The 23,325-nt window shown below is 43.2% G+C and overlaps 1 pseudogene; it reads right to left on the reverse strand.

Moving 5' to 3' along the window:
* Positions 1-20,069: 20,069 nt before the first annotated feature.
* LOC147711143 (calponin-3 pseudogene) lies at positions 20,070-22,783 on the reverse strand (annotated as a pseudogene).
* Positions 22,784-23,325: the final 542 nt, after the last annotated feature.

Raw genomic sequence — 23,325 nt, forward strand, 5'->3', positions numbered from 1 at the left:
GTCTACTTGTTCACCCCATGTTGATAAAGAATCAGTCTCATCTGAATCAAACACTGTGGGCACAGTAAGCGTAGCAGTTGTAACCGAGGCAGAGTCCCCTGCATTTTCCTTTACCTGCAGAGTTGGTGAGGTTAGTGAAGTTGCAGAGATCCTCTTCTCCACATCTGCTGTGTCCAATATGTCCAATGTGTCCTCCCGCCCAGAACAACATGACCTCAATTTTTTCCCTGCTTTTTTGACCCGACAAGCAGCTCCGCCATTGTGGGACCGGGCTGCTGTTGCAGGAGCGTTGTCTCTCCTCTCCCCTTCCTGTCCGAGGAATCCTTCTGGGTCGCGTTCAAGCCGCGTTGTCCAGGCTGCTGAGTTCCTCCTGCCCCAGCACCTGCCCCAGCGGATGCAGTGCTCGGTTTCACCATCTGTCGTGGAGCTGGTGTTGTGGCACCCAGCTGCGGACTGCTTGCGAAGGAATTTTCCGCTATCTAGTACTGCTCCTCTTATTGGCAACACCCAGCGGCCAGTGCCCCGCAGAACTGCCGGAAGGTCTGTACCTGCTGTCTAATAGCTGTTGTGCATGTAGAGGCACAGTTGTAGTTGCAGATCCTCTCTTGCAGTAAATCCAGTAAACAATTCAAAGCTGATAAAATCATCTTAGAGTCATCCTAATTATGTTGCCTGGGGAGCTCACAGGATCAGAGTGGCTTAGGCTGCAAACGGCAGCCTAGCCAGCCGCCATCTTGCTTCCCTCTCAGCCGGTCTTAACATAATTTCCTATGTAGACGACACCCAACTCATCCTCTCACTCACTGACAACCCCACCACCACCACAACCAACTTCCACAGATGCATGACAAACATCGCCGACTGGATGAAGAACAACTTCCTGCCACTGAACACAGACAAGACAGAAGTACTGATCTTTGGCAAAAGCAGCAACAAATGGAATGACTCCTGGTGGCCATCAGACCTAGGACCCGTATCCACTCCCTCCAACCATGCCAGAAACCTCAAAGTCATCATTGACAACAAGCTTACCATGAAATCACAGATCTACGCCGTCTCCTTCACCTGATTCCTCACTATGCGCATGCTAAGATCTTCAAGTGGGTACCAATACACACTAGTGGCACCATGACACAAGCCCTCATCACCAGCCAACTGTACTACAGCAATGCCCTCTACATGGAATCACCACATACCTTCTACAGAGACATCAGACCATACAGCACGCTGCAGCCAGACTCATCCTTGGTGTTCCCTCACATCACAAGCCACCTGAGGAAACTTAACTGTAAGAGATTCTAATTCAAACTGCTGACGCATACACACAATGCTCTACACAACCAAGGACCCGCCTACATTAACCGCTACCTGAACTTCCACCAACCATCAAGATTACACTCCACCTCCCTTTCACATGACCATACTTGCGGCATTTGCCAAATCAGAATTGGAGGATATTCCTTCTCCCACATCACAGCAAAGACCTGGAACAGCTCCCCACACACCTCTGGACCATCACCTCACTTCCGGAATTCTGAACGGCCCTCAAGACCTTGGTGTTTGAATAAGATAAGCCCCTGGGGCCTGCAAGCGCCTAGTTACTTTGGATTACCCGGGTAACAGAAATGGAAGCAGAAAATGGACACTCGATTTGCAGTCGCCCCTTTGAGGGTTGTAATGTGTACAGAACACATGGTGACAGTGCATCACCCTGGAAAGTGCATCACAGAGGACTCGTCACACTCGTCAGCTCCTGAGATCAAGAGAGATGCAACCCTAACCAAATGCCCAGATCAAACATCTGAGCCTATGTCCTTGGTGTCTGATCAACGTGCATCTGAACTACCTCATATCACCAATCATCTGGCAGAGCAGTGTGAATGCCTGGGTGGCTCATTGAGGAAATATGATGCTATATGACTTTTTATTTAACAAAGGGAGAGATGTAGTGTCTTTGATATTATGCGTGCAAGGGCCCTCTTGGATCCTAGCGGACATAAAACAGAAATTACGTAGTCTGCCGGGAGGTGTTAGGTGTGGTTATGAAAGTTCTGATGCCTTGCGTATATGTAAGATTGTATGCTGAGGAATATAGACATCTGTTGCAGAGCTCTGAGTGTGGCATGTTTATTTGCATGCTTCCGGGTGAGGGAAACGGTAGTGCATGGATCTCATTCACCTTTTATATCATCATGAGAGCACCTTTTGCCATTTCTATGAAAGCTCTCAAATCGTAACTAACAGCCTGATTCATCATACTCCCGTTTTGCGAGGCCCTAATAGCGATTCATAGCGAACCGCTATTAAGGACTCGCAAAACGGGATTCATGTAGAAATTGCATGAAGAAATGCGATTCCTACATATTCCTTATTTGCGATTAGCAAATTGCTAATCGCAAATAAGGAATAACTCGCCATTCATTCCTATGGGCCAAAAGGCCCATAGGAATGAATGGGGAGTATTCCTTATTTGCGATTAGCAATTTGCTAATTGCAAATAAGATAGCGATTTGAAGGGTGCCAGGGGTGTCCAAAGGACACCCTGTAACACCCCTCAAATGAAATTTTACACAGGTGTTGCACACACACATGTCCAAAGGACATGTGTGTGTGTAACATGCAACTCAGAAAAATGCATTTAAATGCATTTTTCTGAGTTTTCGCAATTTACCACGAGGTCTGACCTCGCGGTAAATTGCGGCAAGAAATTGCGAATTCGCAAAATTAAATTGGATGTTGAATTGCATTTAAGGAATCTCAAATAGAGATTCCTTAAATGTCATTCCTCGCAAAATTGCGAGATCGCAATTAGCGATTTTTACATTTGGGATGCTGAATCCCAAATGCAAAATTTTCTCCCGCAAAGGGCCAGATTCTCAGAATCTGGCCCTTTGCGAGCGCCTAACAGCTTGATGAATCAGGCTGCAGATTCTCAGAATCTGGCCCTTTGCGAGCGCCTAACAGCTTGATGAATCAGGCTGATAGTAATCAATGGTCACAAACAACTGCTCCACTCAGGACCATTGTTGTCGCTGCTACCATGTTTGTATTGCCCTACAAAAATAGCTGTTGTTGAGGAATTCGTCCCTTGTTGCAACCGTTTTCTTGGCATGCACCATACCATGCACCAAGAGAAAGTTGCCGCTTCACTCAGTAAGCAAGCTGATAAAAACGTGCTGCATGATGTATGTAGTTTCTCAGACTAGCACAAGCAAAGGTTGATTGGATGTGCAAAAAACATTCACTTCCTCACGTCAGGTCAGACACAGACGCCTGGAGCTGTCATATAGAAAACTGAAGCTTGAAGAAAATAACATCACTAGCGAACAAGAAATAGTCACTCACATCCAGTGGCAGCACATTACTCTTAAACAGCCGGTGACCTTTTTTGTTAGATAGCTTTTCTTTCTAGTATGAAAAATTTCCCAGAGTTCATTTTGGAAACATTTGAAAACACATATTTTAGAAAGGTTGTATCATGTGTATCATTACGAATGCTGGCACGGGGTTGTAAATAATCTCCAGGTCAACAGATGGTCGAATGTTATTAGAATCACATTCTCTCAAAGGCGCCGAGAAACGCAGATTACTTTATTTTATTTCATTTAATAAGTCACACATCAGGGTACATAGATATATAAAACTCGGGAACAATTTTGAATTTCAAAACAGCTGCTAACATCACATTTACGATTACAAAACAAATATTTGCATTTATTGTACATTCATAAGGTCTCATACTAAAGTACTTTGCAATTCGTGTTCTTATTTTTGAACTGTTAGACCTGGTATCATTGGCGTGAGTCTCCCTTCCATTGTTTACTGATTGCCTCCTCTGTTTTTTATCTGTTTTGCTGGTTAGATGCTTTGGGCACTGTGCCACTGCTATTCAGTGCCACAGTGCAAGTGCTCCCTATGTTAAATTGATGTATTGATTAGTGACTCCATGATCAGGTTATTTGATTTACTTGTCAGACCCTAGTACAGTGCACCATGTGTGCCCAGGGATTGTAAATCAAATTCTGCTGGTGGACTTGCAGCACTGGGTGTGCCGCCCACAGAAGTAGCTTGTAAAGTGTGTCCCACGCATGCCATTGCAGGGCCTGTGTGCAGTGTGTGACTGCTATGTTGACTTGGAAAGTGCACCCACTTGCCAGTCCCTAAACCTTCACTTTCTTTCATCTCAGACACCCCTATGGTAGGCCCAGGGGCAAGGTACATTGTAAGGATAAGGTAGGACATTGCCTGGTTTGTGTGGCATGTCCCAATAGTGAATTACTGCCATTTTTGTTTTTCACTATTGCAAGGCCACTTGTTCCCCATTGGCCAGAATGGGCAGTTTGATTATAACATCTTATAATCCTAACTGACTCAAGGAACATGGTAGAAATTTGAATTTAGTATGCCTGAACTCAGAATGATAAAATACATATTTTAGAAAAGTTGGTTTTAACATTCTGTGTTTGAAAATGCCACTTTTATAATGTAGGTTTTTTCTGGCCTAACTATCCTATCCTGCCTCTGCTAGGTTGTGTATTTCTTGTCCGGAGTTTGAGTGACAGGGGCAGGGGGATTCCAGGAGACAGGGTGAGTCAGCACAAGGCTGAGTAGAGAGATTTGCAAGTAGATGGGTGGGAGTTGCACCTGGGAATTGAATAGGGCTGCGCCTTCCCTCCACAATGCTGGCTCCACCCCCTGTGGTGTGTCTGCTGTCCCTGGCCTACACTGTGAAAGGAAATAAGGAGTCTTGTCAACAAAGTGCTCCAGGACTGACCAGAACTGGTTTGGACTAGCCAAAGGCCTCTCTGCCTTCAGAGAACAAAGAGAAGAGCATTATAAATATGGGGACCTAGACCCCAAGACTTGAGATCACTTCTGGGAGCAAGACAAACTGTTTGCCAAGGAGAAGAACCAAGGAAGCTGCAGGAGTTTGGACTGTCCCTCTGCCAATGTGCTGTTTGCTGGGTTGGCCTGTAGTGGTCTCTTCATTGCCAAGGAAAGGAGAAGGAATTTTTAAAGAACTTTCCTCATTGCAGACTATTACCCCAAGGGCTTGATTTGAGCTTGCCTCCTGAGTAGACTTCATCCCCTTCTGTTTGCCTGCATCTGGAACTTGTTGATCTAGCTGCTACAGAGGGCGAGAGACGCTGTCATCTGCACGAAGCCGTGAGCGCTGCTCCGACTTGCAATGAAGACCCACCGCCGGCTGCTGCACCACATCGACTCCAGGGAATGACATCGTAAACCTACCATAGCCGTGAGCGCTGATCCGACTTGCGACGCTGGCCCGACACCTGCTGCTGTGCCGCATCGACTCCAAAGCCTACATCATCGCAGAGCTGATCATCGATATGGTTAGTCAAGAATCCATCGACATTGTGACATCATACAGAACCATGGTTTCAGCGCCATCGTGACATCACCTCCTGTCCGTTCAGGAACCGACGCCTCCAATGCCTGTGCAAGCACCAGGTTCTAACGCATTATCTCCCCCAAAGCAAGGAACCAACGCCGCACAGCACCAACGATGCTGCATCTCCCCGACGTCGTGAGTTGTCTTTGTTTTCGCTTTTCCAAGGTACTGTTCTTTGTGGGTCTGTTTTGACTCCAGGCCCGACGCCGTGCACCTCGCGGTCAGCACCGTAATTTCGGATTTCTTATACCTTGACGTCGTGATAACTCCAGTTGGGGTTATTTGTTGCTTAATGCTATTTTTAAGTGAATATACTATGTTTGAACTATTTCTACCATCTTGAAGAATTCTTATTCAGTACAGTATTGTGGATTTTAGTCGGTTGTGGTCATGTGATAAGTCTATATAAAGAATACTTATTTTTAGAAAACCTGTGTTGTGTCCCTCTGTAGTGTTTTCGCTGTATTACTCTATCTGTTCACCAATGCTTAACACACTGCCTCTGAGATAAGCCTGTCTGCTTGTACAAAGCTACCAAGGGGGTGAGCAGGGGTTATCCTGTAGTGTAATCCCCTTTCCCTGACTTAGAAGCAAGGGTCCCTATTTGGTCAAAGGTGTATACCATTGCCAACTAGAGACCCCCAGTTCTAACATGAACTATAGACTGTATTTTCCAAACTATGAGTGTTTAACTTTGGGTATGGTTTTCTAAAAACATTGACACAAATGTAGCTTGCGACTAACTCCAGATTATCACATTTTATTATATTGCAGGAGCCTGCAATGGCCGCGCGGGCAATATGTATGACATGAGAAAACAGTGCCCTGCTTCGCGTTTTGCACACCTGCTGCTGATAATATACCCTAAAGAGTCAGGAGAAGCTCAAATAGAATAGCTGCATGTATCCAACACTATGCCCCAGAACCTAAAGCTAAAAGCCAGGAACTTCGGTACAATGTTCCTGCTATATGGAGGCCAAGAGACATTGGTCTAGCGAGATCGTCATCATTAGAAATCTGATTAGGTCCAAATGCAACTACTATCCCCCCAGCGAACATACTGAAAAGAGAAAAATTACTAACTGACAATTCCATGACAGATTTGTTTGTCTCCATTATTGTTTATATAAAATGTATTCGAATTTTATAATACATGGGACTTTCTAATCTAATAAATATTCATATATTATATTTTAGTTACAGCCAGGCACGAATTATAGTTACTTGAAGTAACTAATAACTGTTGACTTTTAATGTTTTCTTTTCAGAATAAAAAGTTATGCTTGAACAGACATTTTGAGTTAACTGTAAAGTCACTTTAACATTAGTTTTTTCCTGTGAATTCCAGAGGTTTTTTTATTACAATGAGGTATTATTACCATATCAAACTTGGTTTACAGTGAACTTCCTGGATTTTCTTATAAATAAAGTAATATTTGATTGACATACTTAAGGTCAACACCTACCATGCACGGCCTTAGCCTGTTTGCGTCAACTCACGGCAGACATTCAAACACTCCTCCTTTATATTAAAAAAAAATTCTCGTGGGAGAGCAACCAGGCTCCTTGAATAGTGGAGTACTACCATTTTTTTGGACGGGTAACCAACTCTTGCAACAGAGCAGAGGATAACAACAAAATCAACAAAAAGGAAAAGGAGGAAACAGCGACAGAGGAGGAAAACCAGGCGAGGGGGAGAAGGTAACAAAAGATGATTTGTGGCATGGGAAATTATTTGGTCAAACCAGAAAGACCCACTAATGGGTAACATAACAAAATGTCGACTGTTGTTAACTTATCCTGACATGAACTAACTACTGATGTGGTCTGTGGTAGAACATGGACTATCGTTTTGCCTAATTGCTCATTTGATCTATTGTCAAACACTTAATTGACTTTTTTCTCTTTTACATGTTTGAAAGTGTTTAACCATCAAAAGAAAACACTAGATTATATCTAAAATGTCCTCACATGTCTCCACTTATCACTTTACATTTGACAATATGTGTATAGTTGATGTGGAGAGCTTAACTGCTTTAATTGAATTGGAAGGGGTGGCTTAGCCTGGGTTTCATAAAAAGTGATATTTTAAGTGATGGTGCCCCAAACCAACTGTGCTTGTGTACATAGTTTCAACCAAAAATCGAGATGTAACCTCACTACACATTGGACAATATAGGCACCTTCAACAAAGTAACTGGCGTGAGTTGATTAAAATACGGTGCAGTATCAGAAATCCTTATGCTAAAAATGTGACTTATGCACAGAGATAGGCACTAGACACCCTAAGTAGGTATCCAAATATCAATATCAAACCCTCTGATAAAGAAGGGAATGTCGTACTTTGGGAAGTGAATACATATTTGAAGGAGGCTAATAGAGAATTAAATCTATCAGAAACTTATGAGAAAATCACATACTTAACCTACAAGCAGATCATTGTTGATTTTCATTTCTATTACTCAATTGGAAAGAGAAAGGGCTCCTAAGCCTTGATGAGTACCCATTATTGTTCGTAAATAAAACTGTGGCTTCATGATTTTATATGCTGCCTAAAATACATAAAGATGAGGTAATTCCACCTAGTACACCTATCACCACAGCTAATAGCAGATTTGTGTTAATTACCTCTATGTATTTGGACCATTTTTTTCTTCCCTAAGTACAGGCTTTACCTTCTTGCTGTAGAGTCAACACAGATTTCATCTCCAAGGTTCGGGAAATCCCCTAGAAACCAAGCTACCTTTTGTTAACCATAAATGTGGTCTCACTCTATTCCAGCATCCAGCATAATTTAGGGACACAGGCATGTAGTCATATATTGCGGGACCAACCAATTTATATGTATGACCATTCGATAATGCCACTTGCGAGGCTGTGTTTCGGCTTGGAGAACAATGGGGCATATTACCAAGCAATAGCGATAATTATCGCTATTGCTTGGTTAGCGTGAAAAATTACCGCTGAGCTGCGGCGATTCGGCCGCACTGCATGAATATCGCTGAAAAATCAGCGATATTCATGCATTAGCGAGCTAATGCTCTTAGCCATGTTATCCACCTCCCATTGGATAACATGGCTAAGAACTGCTCAGGGCAGGTGTTAGCTTTTGGAGATATTCGCGCTTAGCGCGAATATCTCCAAAAGTTGGTAATAGGAGATAGCGATGTTAGCGACTGTTTCCAGTCGCTAACATCTTGGCACGCCCACTTTGCATGTCATTAGTGATAAATATCACTGACATGCAAAGTGGGGCCCAAGATGGTCGCTATCTCCTACTAGCTGTCGCTAACTGGTGTTAGCGACAGCTAGGTAATAGGGAGATAATTGTATCTCCGCTTTCTTGGCTTTTAAAGCCAAAAAAGCGGAGAAAACCCCCTTGATAATATGCCCCAATGTTTTTATATTTACTGATCAGAGGGATAAGCAACTCATTGGTTCTGCGGGGCAGTTGTATTGCACCAAGTTGTACAGGGATCTTCATGGACAGGTGGGAGAAACAATGTGTGTGGACTGGATGAAACATATAGTGTTGTGGATAAGTCATAAAAACAATCTTTTTATGGTTTGGGATAGTTCAAATGCAAAATTATATTCATTCCTGGCCTCATTCAAAGAAATTGCTTCAGATCCCGTAAGACTTTCGTGAGAGGCAGTGCAGCCCTTGCACTCCTGTGAGACCCCTGCAGAACCACAGAAACACGGAAAATATATATTATTATATATATTATTTAAAAAATGTGGCCTAGGAGAGGTATCTCTAGGGCCACCATCAAGGTCCAGGTGATCAGGGAACCCTAGCCTTTTACCTTATTTCTTTCTAATTTTCAGAACACATGAACTGAGTTCCTGTGCCCTGAAATTATAGCTGCAACCTTTCTCTTCATGTTGCGGCCAGCCAATCAGAAAGTACGCTCCAGCAGTGGGTTGCAGAAGCCTTTCACTCCAATGGGAGGGAGGCAGCCAATGAGGAAAAAAAAACCCTTGGCGAATCAAATTGCTCTATTATTTGAACAGACATACAGAGAATTTAAACGTTAATTTATCTAAAACAACTTGTTTGAATTGGATTACACCATGTCCAAGTAGGAACCACAAACCTAGTCAGGATAAGTCAGATGCACAGCCTAAGGTAAACTGTGCTAACCCTCTGGTAGCTTGGCACAGACAAGTCAGGCTTAACTTAAGAGGTAATGTGTAAATTGTTTGTGCAACACTTAAATCACAGTAGCACAGTGTAAACACCACACAAATAATCCACACAGGCAGTTTAGAGAAAAAGAGAATATTTATCTGAGTAAGAGAAGACCACAATTACAAAAATACAATCAGTAGAAGTCAAAGAATGAATTTTTAAAGATTACATCCATACACAGTGCTTAGAAGTCAATAGCACTAAAAGGCTACTTGACATCACACTAGACTAGGATAAATACAAAGTTCATGTAGACTACAAGGAGGGCAGGCTGGCTACATCACTCAGACAGGTCCTGCTGAGGAAATACCTTGGATGGAGAAAGTGTCAGGGTCAAGAGCCTGCTGCGTAGTTGTCGAGACAAGCAAAAGGGTCACGCATTCCCATCAAGCTCCATTGAATTGCAGGTGCTGCATCATTATCAAGTGACTTCAGTAGTAGAGTCACTTTCCTCGGCAAGCCATGCTGACTGTTGTTGTCAATCTACATCAGCATTAGAAATCCTGTCATCGAGCAGCTGCTGGGTCGAAGGGCGATTCGTCAGCATCATGTATCAGCGCTGATCGGTGCAAAGAGCACAGATGTGTTAAAGTAGATAAGCTGCCTAAACCCACTTTTCAATCTAGCAGCTTGAGCAGTGTTAAGGTAAGACTTTGATGGCCCTGAGACTTCAAGAACTGGAGGCATCAGCAAGCCCTTGGAAAAACTGGTTACAAGGATGTAGCGAGCAGGTCCAGTCCTTCTCACTCCCAGGCAAGAAGAAACACGCAGAAGGCCAGGACAGCAAAGAAAGTAGCAAAGTTGCAGCCCCTACGGTAGCTCAGCAATCATCCGGCCAACCCAGCAATGCAGTTAGCAAAGTAACAGCCTCTCCGATATAACAGCAGCTCTAACGCCTGTCAGAATGTCCTTGTTCCACTCTGATTTGGTGGTGCCAGAGATCCAGTACTTATACCAAAAAGTGCCTTTGAAGAGGGGAAAACTTCAAAGAGGCCTATGAAGATCAGAAGTTCCCTGCCTTTCCTGCCCTGGCTCCTGACTCATTACAGGGGGTATGCAGCTCTTTGTATTTATAGAGTGTGAGACATGCCAGCTTCTATGCAGTCCCCCAAGGCTTGATTGTTTGCTTGTGTTCACTGTATTTGCGCATGAAATTATACTTGAACCACTCAATCATTTTTATCAGTTTTTAGTTGCTTTAAAAAAAATCTAAAATAAAGTTACATTTTACTCAACTTTAAACCAGGTTTTAAAAGCAAAGCTTGTTTTAACACACTTGTTTTTTTTTGTACTCAGTCATTGTTAACCTGCTTTGTGTATTTGAATCTGAATTTGAGTCAGAAAATGGCACCTCTGCAAACGATCCCTTTCACTTGCTACTCGCTCCCTCCCTGGTCGTCAGCACTTCTGCTCTGTTAACGCGGACTAATGCTCAGGAGGGGGGGCTCAGTGGACAGGAATACATTTAAGCCCACGCTGAAGCAGACTAGCAGCGAGAGAGGTTGAGACACGCCAGCTTCTAGGCAGTCCCACAAGGCTTGATTTATTTTTACTGTTGTGTCACTGTATTTGCGCATGGAATTATACTTGAACCACTCTTTATCATTTTTATCAGCCTTTTAGTTGCTTTTTAAAAAACAACAACAAAAAACGTGACATTTTATTCAATTTCCTGTTCGTTTGAACCAGGTTTTAAACGCAACGCTTGCTTTTACACACTTGTTTATTTTTTTACTCTGTCATTGTTAACCTGCATTGTGTAATTGAATCTGAACTTGAATTTGAGTCAGAAAATGGTACCTGGGCAAGTGTGCCCTTTCCGTTGCCACTCACTCCCTCCCTGGTTGTCAGCATTTCCGCTCTGTTAACGCGGTCTAGTGCTCAGAGGGGGGCAGCGCAGCGCTGATTGGTGGGCAGGTGGACAGGAAAACATTTAGGCCCACACTGGAGCTGACGCCCGGAGTGGCCGCGTTTAGGGCAAGCCTGTCAGCGCCCGACCGGGACCAGGGGCCAGGACCCAGGCCAATTTGTGTCATATTCCGCAAGACAACTCCGAGCTTTAGCCTCCAGGAACTGATAAGTGGGCAGTGGAGACTTTAAAAACTGAAAATCTTCCTGTCAACAAGAAGGACAGCGATTCCCCGAGCCTGCAGCCAGACCATCATAAAAACACTCCGCCCTCACAACCACTAGGTCTTAGAGTGACCTTGCTCAACACACGCTTACTACAAAAACACTGTCTTCTGGACAGCGACATTGATTTACTGGCAGTCACTGAAACCTGGCTGGGAGACAACTTGTACCTGATATGATTGCAGCGCTCCCTGGGGACTTCGACGCCCACTGGCACAATAGACAAGACAACACTAGAGGGGGCGGGGTTGCCATCCTTTTCAACAAATACATTTTAGTGGAAAAGATACTAACAGAGAGTATTGAAAATGCTGACACTCTAGGTGTCAAAATCTCAAATAACTCCTCCTGCATAGTAATCCTAGTAGCTTATCACCCCCCACGACTGACCCCCAGGTTCAACAATCTATTCTTTGAGATGGTTAGCGACCTCTGCTCTCGCTACCAGCGTCTCTTAGTGGTAGGTGACTTCAAATACCACTGGGAAAGCAAGCCTAGAGAGTCGCTGGACAGCCAGTTTGAGAGCTGCATGAGCTCATTAGGGCTTCACCAATTAGTGAATGTCCAACCCATAGCAAGGGCCACACACTTGACTTCATCTGGACCTCTCAACCTAAAACCTGCATTAGTGCCATTAGCACATGCACCTGGTCCGACCACTCGCTGATCAACTGCTGGGTCCCGCTGGGCAGTCAGCCGATGCACCCACCCTTAGGGTGGAAAACAATACGTAGCTGGAACTGAATTGAGGCTGACATATTGATAGGCACCTTAGCCGGACTCCCTCAGAAAGTCCCCCTATCTTGCACCCTCGAACAAGAATGTGTAGCCATAGCCAATACACTCAGCATAGCCATTGACCAAGTTGCCCCGGCATGCAGAATGAAAGTCAGAGATAAAGGCAAAGGAGTCTCTTGGTTCAATGAAGACCTGAGGTTGAGAAAGCAAACTCTTCCCCAAGCGTATAGGCAATTTCGGAAATCTGGCAGCCAAGTGGAGCTTGAGGCACACAAACTCCTACTAGTCACATATAAAAAAGCCATCCTGACTAGGACGGCTGAATTTTATGAGGCTAGAATTATGGGGGCCTCAAAGAAACAGAAAGAAACCTTTAAAATTTTGAAAGAACTCAGCCAAATGTCACAGCAAAAAAAGACAGCCCCACCAGTAGACTGTGACACCTTCCAGACCTTCTTCTTACATGAGGTCAAAGACATATTTGTGGAGATTGAGAATACCCCAACTAACCGGGCCTCCCCTGACCAGCAGCCAGCGCTTCCTGTGCCTGACAATCAACCCTCATCCTTCCCTAACTTGGACCAAGTCTCCTTGTCTCGCCTGATTAATCAGGCTCCCCGGCAGACCCTTGTCCCCCAGGGTGTTCTGCATGGCCATGCCTAGAAAGTCAACTTCTTGCCTTTCTGAACCTCTCCTTGGAGACAGGCTACCTCCCCTTTGACCTAAAGGAAGCTAGGGTCACTCCCCTGCTGAAGGAAACATGGGCGGATGGCGCTAGTCTTAAAAACTATAGACCCATCTCCCAGCATCCCTTTCTGGTGAAGGTAATAGAGCAACACATCCTAACATCACTCTCAATATTCCTAGCGAAACACCAGCTACTCCAGGGGCGTCAGACAGGTTTCAGGGCCCACCACAGTACGGACTGGTGATGCTATCAGTAGTTGACAAACTCCGAATCAAAGCTGACAACAAAAAACTGTGTGCCCTGGTTCTGTTGGACCTCTTGGCGGCATTTGACATGGTCAACCATGCTCAGCTTCTAACCCGTATCACCAAACTGGGTATCTGTGGGACAGCAGAAGAGTGGCTCAAGTCCTTCCTATGCGAACGGTCCCAGAGGGTTCAGCTAGGGGAGCTAGTGTCCTTTAAAATTGCTCTTACGTGTGGATTCCCCGGAGGTCAGCACTGTCCCTGCTTTTTTTCAACATATACCTCCAGCCAATCCTAGCTGCCCTTGCACGCATGAATTGTCAAGTTTTTAATTACGCGGACAACACTTATCATCCGAATCAATAACACTCGATAGGCCTCCCTACAGGTACAAAATGCCCTGAGATATACCGTGAATTGGATGACTAAAAATTTGTTGAAAGTCAATCCCGATAAGACAGAGGTCTTGGTAATCTCGTCCAAGTCTAACCCCTGGAGTGACCTCTTTTGGACCCAGGAACTTGGGACCACCCCCATGCCAGCCACAGTCGTGAGCAATGTTCCCTCTAATTTTTTTCCTCTGTGTGCGGCAGTGTAGGGTCTCTGTGAGCTCCAGCCATGGCTATGTGCGCCAGGAACCAGACCACGATTGTGTGCAGCGCCAAATATCACTCCAAACCTTTGCTTTAAAAAAACTGAAAAGATGGTGCATTTCCACACATAAAACCCACGTTAAGGGGCTTAAGGCAGATTTGCAATTTGGATACACAAGCCATGACATGAATTGGTTACACAGGCAAGTACACTTCAGGTTTAGAAAAGCACAAAAGTCGCTGCCTACAATGAAGCGTAAAAAGCGCGATGCCAGAATTAGTTAAGAGGGTTGTAGGAGCCCAATATGCTGCATCTGAAGGTGTCACAGGATCTCAGCAGCAGACACTAGACATGCATACCTGGATGATGGTAAGACAATCCTTTCCTAAATTGATATTGTGACGTGGATGCTTTCAGGTAGAGTCATGGTTCATTCGCATAGCAAAGGCCCAGTAAGCAAGGATGTCCACTGTTTTATTGAATAGGACATCAGCACACTTTACTATGTAGCATTACTGAGTGCAGGCACGAGACAGAGACCCTAAATGCTAGGCTATTTGCATGCTTTAACAGTACAGACTGGGCATAAATGCGCTCCGCACCGGTTTTGTATGCAGTTAACACTTGGTTATTTGTAGGATTTATTCAGTCTAGGTATACTTGCTCACAAGTGTCACCCATAGTGGTTAAAATGTAACTCATAATAACACTTAATTTATGAAAATGTCACACATAGCAATCTAAAACCTTGGCAGCTATGACTTAATTGTTGGTGGAGCTGCTGGGCACTGGACAATATTAAAAAAACATTAGCTAAGAGCAGAGACATTTGTTTTGTACCAAAAAGCACACATTGCTATACTAGTACCTGGTACTGAAAGTTACTACTTTGGGTGTGAATGTGCTTTTGTGAAATAGTAGAATGCTGTCACTCACACTGTAGTTATCCATTGTCTGCAGGGTGCTGATCCATTGGCTCATGTCGTATGCTACTGTGGGTGGGTGAAAAATGTGAATGATGCAACAGGAGACCAATGGTTGAAGAAGACTGGCTGAAAGTGTCTTATAGCAAGTATTATTTTACATATAGTTTTACTAAAATTTAAAGGTCTTGTCTATTGACAGACATACAAATTAGAATTCCTGTGACCGACGAGTAGGCCAAGACCTGGAATCTGATGAGGCTTAGCTCCATAATAAAAGCAATACACACTATTTTTCAAGAAGACGGTAAAAGGAATTAAGGAGTGGATCACATAAAATATATTGTTTACCCAGAGTACACTGAAATACTGTGAATGTGTCTATGGGCTCCAAAAAAACGTCACTGCCTCAACAAAATAAATCTGAAAAGAACACACAAGTTTAATACTCTGATGCAATTGAGAAGGCCCTCCTGGAGAAGTTTAGTGGTCGCAAACAACAGAGTTAAATTCCCCATCTCAAATGTAAGCAACTTTTTCTTAAAACAAATGGAGGAAGTGGACAATAGGAGAATGAAGGTAGGTCACCAGCCACATACAGAAGAGTTTTGATTACTTGCTTTTAGAAGTACAGCACAGAGTTAGATGAATGTCAGAACTGAAGGCCTGTTGGGGAGCACTTGTGAACCATTTACAAAAACGCTGCACTTTGAAGACTTCCTTTGTCCTATTCGGCTATGCTGAAAACTAACTGCCCCGTGCATCGCCAATTGACTGTCATCAGAGGGTTTGTGCACCACTGCTGCATGTGCATAAAATGTTCACCAAGGTCTGCCCTTTACCATGGGTCAACACACCCTTACCATTGCATCCCCTCCTGCAGAGACCCAGTAGAAAGTTCGTACGCTGGCAAGCCTGGAGGACCTGGAGATGCTCAGAGCTACAATGTTGGAGGTCCAGGTGGTGGCTGAAAGGACTGGAAACTGCCCTAGAATCAGAAAAGATAGGAGCAGAGAGAATAGAAAGTGGGAGAATATTTAACAGATTAGGAGGCGGCAATGTGAAGAAGTGAAAGTGTGAAGAAACAACTAGAATACAAACTACATAGATGTGGAATCAAAACTAAGAGAAAGAATTAGAGTGCACCGAGACACCAAGTAGCCTAGGCAAGAGAGAGAATACCCTTAAAAGTAACACAAAGATAACAAAATCTAAGCTGGAAGGAAAGCAGTGAGCAAAGAATCTGAGCTAAATAAGAAGTCGGAGAAAGATAGTTAAGAGAAACAAGAAGGCAAACACAAATGTTTTAAGTAGCGTTGGAGTAGGGAGAGCAACGATTAAGGGACATCCACATTTAAAGAAGGAAAGTAGTTGATTAGAGAACGGGCCAGGCACGGGGCCAGGAGGAGGATGGAGGAGAAGGGGTGCAAAGATTTGACTTTCTGGATATTATGGGGATTTAAACAGCAAGACGTGACCACAGAACACAACTGTTCTGGGAAAGTCAGAGAATAATTAAACATAACGCAAGGATTTCTAACTGAGGAGATAGTAGGAATAGTGATACATATATAAAACAATAGGACAATGGGTAGTATTAGCAGCTGAAGCTGGGAACAAGAGGATCTTATTTTTTTTACTATGACATTTTTCACCAGTTTTCAGCAGTCGATTAACAAGCATAAATACGGTCAAGAAGGATGTCGGATAAGGAAGAAAAGCGCCCATCTAGGTACTGGTTGGGGATCCGTTGTCACGTACCCAGACCGAGAGCCATAGCTGGCGAAACTTTCTTAAAGTTACGAACATGGGAAAATAACATGCCCCAAGAACCCTGACTCTCGGCGGACCGTCTAACGAGTAATTTAGGAATACATCTGAGTATCTGTCTCCGAGCCCTTTGGAACCGCGTCGTAAACTCGATCTGATAGTCAATAGTGAGCATACGGGATAAGCATCAAGCCCGTTTTCACAGTTATTGCAATACATCCTTATGCGAATTGACATTCAGCTACAAAGTATATTGTCACACCAAAGGAAATCCAACCATTAAGATACAACTCTTTTTTTATCAAATTTCAAAAGGACGTGGTGCCCTCTTCCAGTTTAATTTAGTGCAATACATGGCCACCTGAGGAAGGCTACCCAGCCAAAACGCGCATTGTGAATTACCCTGCTGTATTGCATAAATCACTTGTTTTGGTCTTGTGTTTTATGTCTGTTTGTAAATGGTTTTTTAATGTATAACCCTATGAATTATAAAACAGTCTCACTATGAATCAATTCATAAAATGAAAAAAGATACATTTGTACACAAAGAATATTTTCAAAAAAAAGAAAAAAAGAAAAAAAGAGTTCTTTTTGATTAAATAAAAGTATACAAACTAATGCCTATGCACTTTTGGGTGGTGAGTTTATTTATAAGTCATTATTGGTGTTTTATAATTGTTTGTGTTTCATAACCAACGTACTCTCACTTGACTATAGACCTTTACCAAACTGTTTAGTTTCCCTATGTATAGCAAGTGTATCACTATTTGTATATAGGGGTCCCCTTTTTTCCAAATTGCAAGAGAGAGAATACCCTTAAAAGTAACACAAAGATAACAAAATCTAAGCTGGAAGGAAAGCAGTGAGCAAAGAATCTGAGCTAAATAGGAAGTTGGAGAAAGATAGTTAAGAGAAACAAGAAGGCAAACACAAATGTTTTAAGTAGCGTTGGAGTAGGGAGAGCAGCGATTAAGGGACATCCACATTTAAAGAAGGAAAGTAGTTGATTAGAGAACGGGCCAGGCACGGGGCCAGGAGGAGGATGGAGGAGAAGGGGTGAAAAGATTTGACTTTCTGGATATTATGGGGATTTAAACAGCAAGACGTGACCACAGAACACAACTGTTCTGGGAAAGTCAGAGAATAATTAAACATAACACAAGGATTTCTAACTGAGGAGATAGTAGGAATAGTGATATATATATAAAACAATAGGACAATGGGTAGTAATAGCAGCTGAAGCTGGGAACAAGAGGATCTTATTTTTTTTACTATGACATTTTTCACCCGTTTTCAGCAGTCGATTAACAAGCATAAATACGGTCAAGAAGGATGTCGGATAAGGAAGAAAAGCAGAAACAGATTTGAGAGCCGTCAGCATGGAAATGGAAGAAGAAGTCAAAGGATTAAATGACAGAAATGAAAGGAATACTGTACAATCAGAAGACCAGATGACCAGAACCTAGCCCCCGAGACAACTCAGAAAACAGGGTGAGCTACTGGCCTGCTGAGGATGCTGTTTTTTTCCAGGAAACTAAGCAGGAGAAGAATGAAACCATTTAAGAGTAGTACTAGAGGCCCGACATGTAGATAAGGAAAGAGTGATCCACTGTGTGAAAGCAGCAGAAAGGTCAAGAATAATAATAAGTGAAGGGTGTTTGTGATGACAAGCACAAAGCTTTGAGTTAGAAACCGAAAGCAAAGTGCATTTTGGTGAATGACCACGATGAAAGCCCTTCTTAACTGGGTAGAGAAGGTCATTACCTTGAAGAGAAAGGGAAAGTTGAGAAAACTCAATATATTCCAGAATTTTTTAAGGAAGCAAATGGGCTGGAAATTAGAGATGTTATTAGGAGCTAAAGAAGGCTGCTTATGTTAAAGAAGAAGAACAACTGATTTGAAGGTAGAAGAAAAGAGGCCCGAAGTCAGAGAAGAGTTAAAGAGAGAGCCCAAAAAAAGGAATAACAGGTGAGCTATCTCCAGGGCCGGCTTTAGCACTGGTGGCACCCTGTGCGACAATGTTTGTTAACGCCCCCCAATGACCACTTATGCCATGGATTCTCTCACCACCACCCTTTAACAGTGCCCCTCAAGTCTCCAGAATTACTGTCTCTCAAAATCATTTAGTGTAATAGCACCACTCATACCATTGTAAGGTGTCAGAGCACTTAACATCTTACACACATTGGACAGAGACAATCATAGGTATGTAAATCAGTGTATGGGAAATGTTACATTAGACAGGACTACAAGGTGTAGTGTAGGAGTAACATGTCAGTGATACTGGTAGGCAAATTAGTTTAAGAATCCCTATATAAATTCAGAATTTAAAATGTAACACCAGTGTTAGGGGTTCTCTTTAATAACAAGAATTGTTTTCTACCCAAATTGCCCTTTTGGCAAGATTAGGATGATGAAAGACTTGGTAAAAAAGATAAAGCTCTAACATAATACTTGCAGTGTACACACAGCTGTTTGACAGTTATTGGCTCAATTCTTAGCAGCAGTCATTTTAACCCACTACGCTACCTTTGGATGAGTCAAAACTCTGTCTCTTTCCAGGAAGACATTAATCACCAGAGTTAACTTGGCATTTTAATTGATGTCAGATAATTGCTGGAGGCTAGGAACTCTGCAGCAGCAGGTGCTTTTTAAATGGCAAAATACTTGCACAAATGACGCCCCTCAGACCCCCTGCCCCCTCCCCCCTCCTAGAGCCGGCCCTGGCTATCTCTCCAGTGCGGGTGTGGTATTCATATGTTGTTAACTTTATCTCTTTGGTTTTTACTGTTTCTTTAACTTGTGGAATGCTTTGTCGAGGAACGTGCTATGTCATTGATGATTCTATGCTGCCCACGACTGTTGCTGCTGGCTTCTTACTACTACAGTCACTCTGCCATTGGCTCTTTCTTCTGTATTTACTTTGTAGGTATTTCTACCAATAAAACAAATTTGGACATTACATCAGTGTCATCTGGAGTTAGTGGATATTCCCATACCACAGCGGGGAACATTGTGGGCTTTTGCTTAAGAATTCATGTTTTTTGTTTTTTTAAATTTTTTAAAGATTTATATGAAACAGTTGCAAAAAACGACAAAAAAAACTACGAATAATTCACCCTCCAAAATGTTATTTTTTTACTTTTTATGTATTTATTGATTATGCTCCTGAATAAAAAAAATAAACCTTGCAGCACCAAAGGCATTCATAGGTTTATAAAAAGAGGCAGGAACAGGGAATGTATGGAATGCAATATTTCTTGGATTATGTTAAGCGTTATAGTGTGTATAGAAGGCAGGTAAGAAGTGCAAGGCTACATTGGTCTTCATTGAATAAAATAAGAACTAATACTGATCAATCCATGCACATCTAGTAATCAATGCCTTGGTCGCTGTAGTGGCCATGATAATCCCTTGGGTAGTCGTCTGGATACTCGCCCGGATAATAGTCAGGGTACTCCGCCTGATAATCGCTGTCACTGATTTCAGATCCATTTGTTCCTGTCTCCTGGCTTCCATTGTGAATGACTGGTTCTGAATGTGCAGCGCAGTACTTGGGGTCATACGCTTGCCAACCAAGGCCATATACACTAATTTCTTTTTAAGAGGCTACTTTGTTGGTACCCATATGCAGTGAAATAGCAAAGTTGTCCAGTGGTTGCATTATACCATTCTGGTTGTAGATATCTCATCTGGTTCCCGGTGCAGACATGCCAGCCTGACTTGCCCCTTTGTTGGTGCCCATCTGGAGACTGATGGTCGTCTGGTCAAACAGTTTGTCTGTTTGCATCTTTGGGTCGTAAAGATGTCACCCGGTTTCCATAGGCAGTCATACCTGCTTGAGTGGTGCACTTATTGGTGCCCTTTATCGCCCCCAGACCTAACGGAGCCCAGCTCTACAGCACTGGCAGAAGCATGAGTAACTTCAACAGGGGACCCACCTACGGCCTGTCTGCCGAGGTCAAGAACAAGACCACCTTGAAGTATGACCCACAAATTGAAGAGGATCCGCGCCTTTGGATCGAAGATGTCACCGGCGCGGCTATTGGCGAGAATTTCCAACAGGGCTTAAAAGATGGCATTGTTGTTTGCCACCTAATTAATCAACTTCAGCCTGGATCAGTACGAAAAATAAACGCGGCCTCCAAGCAAAATTGGCATCAGTTGGAGAATGTTGGGAATTTCATTTGGGCAATCCAAGAGTACGGAATGAAGACTCATGATATCTTTGAAGCAAATGATCTCTTTGAGAACGGCAACATGACCCAAGTGCAGACCTCTCTAGTGTTCCTGGCAAGTTTGAAAAAAAACTAAAGGTTTCCACATGACTGTTGACATTGGTGTGAAAGGCGATTTGATGATGAAGTATTCATGTTAATCACAGCCCCTTCACAAGCTGTGATTAACATGAATACTTAAGTAAGTAAGTAAGTAAATATAGCTTTATTCGATTTTCGTAAAATCATAAAAGCACTACACATACTTCAAGACATAATCACAATCATTAAATGTTTACATATGCACTGACAGTTAAAAAACAGCAAATGTGATAAACATACAAATAAAAGAATTTCAGATGCTGTACATTTTAAAGTGACATATCTGCTGTTCAACACAATGAGCAGGGTAAAACCCAAAGCAAGAGATGTTTTAGCACATGGTTTTCCGGAACTTTATAACAGTTCTTAAAAAACAAGATACAGCAAAGATCATGTGCTCATCTTCAAGTTTTAACAATCTTACAAAAGCTGGCCTGCAATTTCTTATACCCCAACGATTTAAAAGAGGTTTTAGATAAAGTTTTCTGGGGTAGGAATAAAAAGTGCAAAAGAACAATATGTGCAGATTGGATTGCCCTGCGATGTTGTCGCATGTGCAGAACAGCTTAATGGGTGACCAATTGTTCATATCTGGTAGAGTTACCATGCGATAAAAAGTCCCAAGGCGTAGACGGGACAAAAGCATTCTGTGATACGGGCTGGGATCAACATTTAGGTACATTTGCAAGCCTTCGTTGGGGGTAATTTCCTGAAAGTTTAGGATGGTTTGTTTGTGCTTTTCAGAGTTCCATCTCAAAGTTTCCAAATAGGTGGTTAAAGTTTTTTTGAAAACTGATCTTGGTACATCCTCCAAGGTTCTCGGGTTTACATAATATTCTGGGTGGCCTATCTCGGTAAGTAAAGTTCTTACGTACGACAGCCATCTGAGATTTGCAACCCCGTCTAGTGCCAGACAGTCTTCCAGAAGGTCCCTGTTAAATCTGGCTTCACTTGTAGTCCAAACCTTATGCCATAAAAGAATAGGGGCCATCTTAATTATGTCATTCAGGTGCTTGACTCCTGTCTCGATGTGCGTCATGACAGAGGATGTGAATTTTGGTACGCCCAGAAGGTAAGTAATAAATTGATTCTCACAGCCCTGTAGGGAGTGATCCTTCTCGATTCCCCATAGTCCCGCCCCGTAGGTGGCTGTGGACACACACTTCGCCCGGTATATCTGAGTCAGCTCTTTGGTTGGTTTACCGCCCACTCTGTTGGAAAAAGCGCGTAGAGCGCCTATAGTGCAAATAAAAGCCAGTTTCCTAGCTTCAATTGCCTGTTTCCAACGGCACCACCTGTCAAACAGTACACCTAGGTAGCAGAACTTATCTACAGTGGCTATATTCTGTTTGTCCAGGGATACGTTACAGGGAGCCCTCCTGCGCTTATTGGTGCATGGCATAGTATATGTTTTTGAAATATTCACTTTAAGTCCTCTATCCTGCATATAACCTGCACATTTTGTCACCGCCCTCTGCAGTCCCATTTGAGTCTGGGACATTATGGCCGCATCGTCGGTGTACAGGAGGATTGGCACCGGTAGGCCTTTCACAGTGGGGTAATCGTTCTGGAAGAGAGAAAGGTATTGGCCCACTGAGTTTATGTAATAAGTAAATAGCCTTGGGGCCAGAATACACCCTTGTCTAACCCCTCTTGAGAGGGCGAATTTGTCGGTACATTCCCCCTGCTTGCCATATCTTACTCTTGCCCCGCAGTTGTGGTACAGCTCTCTAATAAAGGTGATTATACGGGCGTCAATGCCCATCTCGTCCAGCGTCGACCATAAAAGCATGTGGTCCACGCAATCAAAAGCAGAACTTAAATCAACAAAAGTTATAAAAAGTGATCCACCTCTCGCCTGAGTATATTTGGCACAAAGGAGGGCCAAGTTTAAACACTGCTCGGCTGTCCCTATGCCCTTCCTAAACCCGTATGGAAGGTGTGACACAACACTATGCTCTTCCTCCCCCTCCTGAAGTCTCTTTAAAATAATCCTACCTGGTAATTTCATTAGGCCATCCAATAGGGATATTGGCCTATAGCAGGTCGGGTCATCTCGACTGCCCTTTTTAAAAATGGGGACCACTATTGCATCCGACCAAGTTTCAATGAACCCCTTTTGATTGCCCTTATTCAACACATTTGTAAGCAGGGGGGCCCAGAAATCCGGCTCAGCTAATACTTAAATAAAATCACACAATCTCTCTCACAGCCACACTTTACTTACAAGAGTACAGCAAGTTTTAAAACACAGTGTTTACTTTCTGAAAGTACACGCTGTTTTTAAACTTGCTGTACTCTTTTTAG

Source organism: Lissotriton vulgaris, chromosome 5 (genome assembly GCF_964263255.1).
Source record: "Lissotriton vulgaris chromosome 5, aLisVul1.2, whole genome shotgun sequence".
NCBI lineage: Eukaryota > Metazoa > Chordata > Amphibia > Caudata > Salamandridae > Lissotriton > Lissotriton vulgaris.